Source organism: Vicia villosa, unplaced genomic scaffold (assembly GCF_029867415.1).
Source record: "Vicia villosa cultivar HV-30 ecotype Madison, WI unplaced genomic scaffold, Vvil1.0 ctg.004281F_1_1, whole genome shotgun sequence".
Lineage (NCBI taxonomy): Eukaryota > Viridiplantae > Streptophyta > Magnoliopsida > Fabales > Fabaceae > Vicia > Vicia villosa.
Window position 1 is genome coordinate 94,007 of NW_026706404.1, and position 8,430 is coordinate 102,436.

The 8,430-nt window shown below is 36.8% G+C and overlaps 1 long non-coding RNA gene across 2 annotated transcripts; it reads left to right on the forward strand.

The window, feature by feature from the left end:
* The first annotated feature begins 2,672 nt into the window (after positions 1-2,672).
* Positions 2,673-5,538, forward strand: LOC131641930 (uncharacterized). 2 transcript variants are annotated; one of them, XR_009295678.1, is made up of 3 exons: positions 2,673-3,591; positions 3,925-4,044; positions 4,709-5,538. It is a non-coding gene; the product is annotated as an uncharacterized LOC131641930 (long non-coding RNA). The 2 variants fall into 2 exon arrangements; XR_009295679.1 differs by having other exon boundaries at positions 5,096-5,538.
* The last annotated feature ends 2,892 nt before the right edge of the window (positions 5,539-8,430 follow it).

Below are 8,430 nucleotides of genomic sequence, written 5' to 3' on the forward strand. Positions count from 1 at the left end.
AGACTTGCGAAGCTATACATCGAGAGGATTGTTTGTTTGCATGGTATTCCGTCGAGTATTATTTCGGATAGAGATCTGAGGTTTACTTCGAGATTTTGGGAAGGTTTGCAAGGTGCTTTGGGTACTAAGTTGCGTTTGAGTTTGGCGTATCATCCGCAAACTGATGGTCAAATAGAGAGGACAATTCATTCGCTTGAGGATCTTTTGAGGTCTTATGTTTTGGAACAAGGAGGTTCTTGGTATCGCACGCTCGCAATAATGAACAGAGTCGCCACCAATATATTTATCCCAAAGAGGGAAAGGAATATCAAAAAACCTAGAATAAAGAATGGATAAGAAAAGGTCTTGCGACCAAAGATCGGGTAAGAAGTCGGTTACGCAAGGGGAAGGTATTATCACCCCTCACGTCTGTGGTACTCCATAGGATCAACTTATGTTTGTTCTATTCTAAGGGTGTATAAATCTAAAGCCTGATGCAAAGGGAATGCATGCAAATGAAAGAAGAAGAAACAAGGGGGAAAATAAGGATTGTAAATAGTTGTGCTCTCTTAGGCCCCGCGACCTAATTCCTACGTATCCTTTTCAGGAATCAGAGCGTCGTAGTTCGGCTCTTTAGTTTTTGTTTGTTTTTGTGTTTTTTAGTGGACGGAGTTACATTCGCAATCTAGCGCCAGGATAACAGCTTGTTGAGTGGACTCTTATGCGTTACCAGTCTGCGATCGAAAGGAAGCAACATGTCCGACTAAGGGAAAGAAATGCCCTGAAGGCAAGAGAGAGAAGAGAGAAGATTGATTTGTATTTTTTAGGTGTAATTCCATGATGGACAAAACCCACTACAAGGCTTCGCATCACTTCTTTACTTAGTTTAGGTCTGAGCCTTTATTAGATGTTTTGAAATGTTTTTGGTTAGGTGTCATTTAAGGGAAATTATTTGTGACTTGAATCATGCCTTAAAAGTTTAAGTGATTAGAGAAATACCTCAAGGCCTACGCCTCAATCATTTCTCTAAATAGCGGTAGGAAATACATCGAGGCCTACGCCCCAATCATTTCTCCCACTAAGTAGAAAAGAACATACATCGGGGGCCTACACCCCAATTATTTCTTTTCTACTATGAAAAAAGAAGTATTGGCATGATTTGCGTCGTCCTTTTTTAATGTTTTAAAAGTTGAAAAAAGGAAAAGAAAGAACCTAATTCTAATATGAGCTAAAATAAATTCTAAGTCCTAAATTGTCTAAGAAAATTATACCTAAAATATAGGGTTTTAAGGGGAAAGACTAAGCCTAAAAATTATGCTAAGATAGGTCCTAAAATTCTAAAGGAATATACAAGTGAAATTACAAGTAAAAATCAAAAGCAAGCATGATACAAAATTAGTACAAAAATGACTAAAAGAAAGACTTGAAAATATAGCACCAAACATGAAAACAAATGATTCAAAATATAGTGCAAAATTGAATTAAAAGACATTATTTATTTTCTATGGTTTTTATGTAAAAAAGAATTCAAAACCAAGCAAAAGAGAAATAAAATAATAAGCCTAACTAATATTTTCTATGTACATTTTTATATGACAAAAGTTATGTTTTAAAGGTCTGAAACTAATAGGAAAACTTAGCATTTTAATTACTCAAAGAAATGGTAAAAATCTAATTAAAATCTAAATTCTAGTAATTGAGAAAATAGAAACAGGGGGTGCAAACTGGATTAATGGGTGTAATCAGTAACAGGGCGCAGGGCCTAGCCCAAAGGGTGTTTATTGTCAGTTTGTAGCAAAAAGGATAACGTGGGCCAGAATGGGGGTGAGGTTAGCAGTTCGTGGCCCAATAGATTTTTTTTGTGATTCTTAACATAACGAAAAAAGGACATGATGGGCCACAGAGTGTAACAATTTGTGAAGGGCCCAAGATAATTTGGTTCATTTTCAGATTTTTGTGATTTCAATTATTATTTCAAACTATGTATTGTTTTCATTAATCAGACTTAATTACAATTAACCAAAATTTATTCATATTCAATTATCACAAATCAAATGCATTAATCAGAAATAAAGCATAATTAGAAGAAAGGGGTTTAGGGTTGATTTACGTGTGACTATTGAAATTGGATTAGATGAGGTCTCTTCTTCACCCTCAATGCGGCGCCGGAGAACTCATTTCTCCGAATAGAAACTCCTCCGCTCGCCTTTTGACCACCGCACGCAAACATCTCCCTCACTCTCGTTCGCCTCTCACCCTCGCTTCTTCGCGTTCATCTTCTTCTATTCGATTAGCTTTTATTGTTGAAGATGTGAGAGCCCCTGATATCGTTGTAACCTTGGTTAATTACGCAGATTCAAGCACCTGGAGAACTCGTCATTGAAGATTGAAGTTGTTGAAGAATCGTGAACACAGTTCAGAGGAGGTTTGTTCTCTCTTTCTTCTGATTGCTTCTTCTTATCGAAATTATTGCTCTTCTCCTTCTTCTTTTTATGTGTTTTGACTTTTCTCTGCGAATTGAAGGTTGAGGGGTAATGGTGATGAGTGTCCTACTGAAGAATGATGAAGATGGTGGAGAAACAAGAGTTGATTGTAGCGGTAAAAAAATACTCGAACGTGTTCACACGCTCGAAATACAACGGAGTCGCCACCAAATTTTATTTATTCCAAGTAGGAAAGCGAAAATATCGATAAAACCCACAAAGGAAAAAGAAATGGATAATATGGTCATCGCAACCAAATTAGGGTTCGGGAGTTGGTTAAGCAAGGGGAAGGTATTAGCACCTCTCACCTCCATCATACTCGATGGGATCCATTTAGTTAGTTTCGTGTTTGAGTGTTAGCGTAATGTTTGCATTCTTTTTCTTATTAATCGAGAAAAGATAAAAGAAAAGGTTTTTAGGGTTTTTATTATGAAGAAAAAAGAAAATATTTTTTATTATTATGCTCGCCAAGACGTTTGTGTCTTGTGCCTACGTATTCCCTCGTGCAATGGAAAAGTCAGAGCAATCGTAGTTCGGGCGAAGAACCACGAAAGTTTGTTGGTAGATTTTAGCGAGAGGTACTCGACCGCTTTCAAAATGGAGACAATACTACGCGCACATGGATAAGATATCACTACAAGAATGGATGACTAAATCAAGAGTAAGACGAGATTTTGGCCATCATCGCATTCGAGTGGAAGATATTCGATCTTCACATGTGGAAGTATGTTCGCATATGAACTTGACAAAGTGTCTCGTTTATGAAAAGAGGTTTTAATATAAAGAGGCCATAAGGCAAAAAGGTTTGAATGAAATTGGAGTTATTATTAGAAGGGATGTTTAGTGAACATTTTGAGCATAGGTGTGCACCTAGCGCGTTGTTCACCCAAGATATTCAAAAGGATGCGAGTCCAATTGTCACTTGTTATCCAAGTTAGTAAAAGAGGATATTGACGGACTTTTAGTAAAGGATTGAGCATAGGTGTTCACCTAGCGCGTCTTTACCCAAGGTATTCAACAGGAGCGAGTCCCATTGTTATTTGTTGTCCTTATTTAATAAAAGAAGATGTTTGCAGACGTTTAGCAAAGGATTGAGCATAGGTGTTCACCTAGCGCGTCTTTACCCAAGGTATTCAACAGGAGCGAGTCCCATTGTCACTTGTTGTCCTTGTTTAATTAATGTGTTTTGATTCAAGGGATCAAGGTAATCAAGAGGTGTTCACCCCTTGTCACTTGTTCTCTTGATTTGATCAACGTGTTTTAATTCAAAAGATCAAGGTATTCAAGAAGTGTTCACCTCTTGTCACTTCATCTCTTGATTTGATTAAGAAAGGTTTTTTTAATGTTTGATTCAAAGGATCAAAGGTATTCAAGAGGTGTTCACCCCTTGTCACTTGATCTCTTTGATTTAATTAATAAGGATTATTAAAAAAGGTTTTGTTAATGTGTTTTGATTTAAAAGAATCGAGGTGAAAATGGTGGAGAGAGTGAAGATGATGAAGTGGTGGAGAATGAATCGAGAAATCAAAAATGGTGAAGCCCCCTGAAGCTGAGTGAAGGTCCAGTTATATAGAGTTTCTAGGTCGGTTACTCTTCTCAATTTCTGTTGTAACTGTTAATTTCAGTTAATCTCTTCTTCTCCCTTTTCTATTGTAAATCGACTATGTTAGTTGGGCTTGGGAACTCTGTTTCCTGTTTTTGTTTTGGTGGTTACAATTCCAACTTAATTAGTTAGGAGTGAATGTAAGTTATCAAAATCGGTTAGCTCTGTTATGTGTGTTCAAAAGTTGGTTAAGGTTTGAGAGTTAGTTATAGGAAACTAGAATTGTAACAAAAGTTAGTTACATTCTGTTAGTTAGTTAGGAGGGTTGAATTTTGTTAAAAGTTGGTTACAAATTAGTTCTGAATTGGTTTAGGTGGTTGAGAATTAGTTAGGAAGTTTGTTATGAATTGGTTTTGGCTGTTGGTTAAAGGGATGAATGTTTGGGGGTTGGTTATAGGTTAAAGGAGAGGTTTGTAACTGTTAGCAAATTCTGTTAATTCTGTTAGTAGCTAATTGTTGCTTTCAACTTTCATTTGAACCGCAAGACACGAATCAGTAGCGAACAGTCCAATTTGAACACACTACACCTGCTAGAAACTGATGCAATATTTTATTTTTCGGTTGAATTCTGAGTAGCAATGATCTTAAATGTACGAGTCGATTTGGAATTGTCTTAAACTGATCATGAACATGTGTATGGCAGGTTTGGCTTATTGCTACAAATATGCTTGACTCTGCCGCGAATTATGAAGTTGCATGACAAACTGTTTGTGATGGAGCTCAACTGTTTTCTTCTTTTTCTTTTTTTTTTGAATTAGCCATGGTTACTGTGTTGGAACTGATTTGGGTATGAATGTATGTGTAGTATCTTGCTGTTTGTAGGTGATGCTGTTTGTTTATAAGTTATGCTATTTGTAGGTTATTTTTGGTTATGCTGTGTGTAGGATTTTGTTTGCATTTGAATATGTGGCAGCAAGATTAGAGATTGCATATGAAAGTGTATGGACTGGCTGAAACTGATTTTGTCTATTTTTTGCACAGGGATGGTTTGGTTGACTGCTGTTGGTTTCCGTTGATTTAAAATATGCAGGGACTGTTATGAGCGACGCAAGTTAAACCATGGAGCTATCGGGATTTATTGTACTTGGCATCAGCCTTGCAGCTTGAGTTGTAATTGAGGTTTTGACTCGCTGGTCGGAGAAATTGGGCATAATAACCAGCTAGGTTCAATCGTGAATGGACAATAAAGCTTAAAAACCAAGAAATATCATGTGCCTGAACTCAGAATCGTCAAACGGCGTGGTTTAGCATTGTATTTACTTTGTGATGAAGAAAATTGGATGTTGTATTGTATTCGAGTTTGTTATGAGTGATGATCATTAGCTATGGATGACTGGGTTCAGAATTATGTATGATGGGTGACTGGGTTTAGGATTATATATGTTGTATGATGTTGATTCTGGTATGGTAAATGTGTATGTAGGAGAATTTGAATTGAAAGATTTTGGTGTATACATGGAGGTGAACATGTGTGGAAATATTTCTTTTGATGTAAATTTTCTTGATGGCAAATGTACTTGTAGCAAATGGAGCATAATTCTAACTTGAAGTGTAATGAAATTTTAGTGACTTACTCTTTTTCTAATAACCTTTGAATTTGAAACTTAGAACATATGCTTTCTTGACTTTCTATATATTTTTTATAAGTCTTGGATAACTACAACAATAGAAGATGAGAGCCATAAATTTAATATGAACTTTTGGCCCAACATCAAATCCTTAGAAGTTGGCTTCCAAATTCAAAAATGATCAATGCTAACATTATGAATAACTTCATGTCCAAAATTCAACTTTTCAATGAGATGATCAATGCTAACACCATAGGTAACTCCATGCCCGAATTCAGCCTTTCAATGAGTCCCCTAGAGCAATGACTTGCCTCATAAATAAAATGAAACCGAACCTCAATTAATGAGCAAGCTCAAGTGTTGAGATCAAGATTGATGAAGAACCATCTTCAAGCAAGCTTGTGAAGGCCTCAAAGTGGTTTCGAGATTATTGATCCCATGTCAAATCATTGATTAAATGGATGTATGATTTGCTGATGACCTGAGATGAAAAAGATGTTAGCGCAATAAGGCAGTTAGACATAAAATCAGATGGGCAAATTTTGGGGTGCAACACTTGGGATAGATTTTTGCCTTTGACTGAGTTTACTTCTAACAATAGTTTCCATTCGAGTATTGAAATGATACCTTTTGAGGCTTTGTATGGTAGAAGGTGTCGGACTCCTTTGTGTTGGTATGAATCCGAAGAGTGTTGTGGTTGGACCCGAGATGGTTCAATAGACTACAAATAAGATTAAGATGATTTAGGAGAAGATGAAGGCTTCTCAAAGTCGTCAGAAGAGTTACCATGAAAAGTGGAGGAAAGCACTTGAGTTTGAGAAGGATGAACATGTGTTTCTTCGAGTTATGCCAATAACGGGTGTTGGTAGGCCTTTGAAATCGTGTAAGTTGACGCCGCGTTTTATTTGTCCGTTTAAGATTTCTGAGAGGGTAGGTGAGGTGGCATATTAGATTGCTTTACCACCATCGCTAACTAATCTTCATGATGTATTCCATGTGTCTCAGTTGAGGAGATACATTGCGGATCCATCGCATGTTGTTCAATTAGATGATATTCAAGTAAGGGATAACTTGACTATTGATACATCACCTATGCAAATTGAGGATCGTGAAGTGAAGAAAATTCATGGTAAGGAGATCGCTTTGGTAAAGGTGGTTTGGGGAGGACCGGCCGATGGCAATGTGACGTGGGAACTCGAGAGTAAGATGAAGGACTCGTATCCAAAGTTGTTCACTTGAGGTAATTTTTCGAGGACGAAAATATTTTAAGTGGGAGAGAGTTGTAACATCCCGATTTTTATTATTTATTTATTTAAATAATTATTTAATTATTTAATTATTATTTGGTATGATAATTATTTAATTGTTTGTTGTTGTGTTAATTTGGCTATTTGAGTTATTAGAATTATTAGTAGCATAAGAATATAATAGTTATTGGGCCTAATTAGTGGAAATAGACATAATCAGAAGGAATGTGTGACTAAGCCCATTTTCTTAGAGAAAGATAGCAAGAGGAAACTAGGTTTAGTTTCATAACACATTCATTCGGTAGAGAGAGAGAGAGAGAGAGAGAGAGAGAGAGAGAGAGAGAGAGGAGAGAGAGAGAGAGAGAGAGAGAGAGAGAGAGAGAGAGAGAGAGAGAGAGAGAGAGAGAGAGAGAGGAGAGAGAGAGAGAGAGAGAGAGAGAGAGAGAGAATCAAGAGAGGAAGAAAGAAGGGAAAGAGAGAAAGTGAAGGAATCCTAGAAGAATAAGGATCTTTAAGAGGTAAGGGGGAAAATCCTCATTATTGTGGGTATTGTATGACAAGCAATGGGTAGTTGTATGCTTAGGACTTTCATGTCTTCATTCTCTCATAATTGCAAATGTTAGGGTTTGTGTAGAATCCATGAAATAATTGTTTTCAATCATGTTTGATGATAGTAAATGGTTATTGTTTCATAAATTCATGAGATATTTGCTGTCAATTGATGCATAGATTGTATATGCGTTGATGGTTGTTTTATAAGGGGAATAGGGAAGAGAAATGGTGATTTTTGGATTTTTACGCAGCATGAGTTGACCATTACAGAAGGTAGGGTTGGCCTGAGCTGACCCGCAAAGGCAAAAATTGTTAGAACAAGATTTGTTCTGATCAATATTCTTGTTTTGATGATAATAATGTACATGAATTTTGTATAAGATAATGTGGTACTCTAATCCTATGCATTTTCCATTTCAGGAAATATATAAGGAGTATGCACACATCAGCGCTCAGAAGCACTGACTCAGAAGGTTCAAGATTGCAACATCAGAACATGCTCTTGCAAGACATCAGAAGATGGTCAAGCAGAATCAGAACATGGTCTATGAAGCATCAGAAGAACATGAGATCAGAAGCAGAAACACTGAAGTTCTTACGGTATCACGCTCAAGCACTTCAAAGTCAGAAGACAAGAAGATGCTCTGCACCAAGCTGTTTGACTCTGATTATTCAAATGTTGTATCTACAAACATCAGAATCAGAAGCAAGTACAAGATGATAGGCTACGCTGACTGACAAAAGGAACGGTAGAAGCTACAAAAGGCAAAGTCAGTAAAAGCAGCAAAAGCAAGGCTAGAGGTAGTTGACAAAAGAGTGAAAAAATTAAATGCAGAGCTGTATGGAACACGCAACGCATTAAATGCTCCCAACGGTCATCTTCTCAAAACGCCTATAAATATGAAGTTCTGATCAGAAGCATAAATATACAACTCTTGCAATATACTGAAACGCTGCTGAATTCACTTCTCACGAACTTCATCTTTAACCTCACTTCA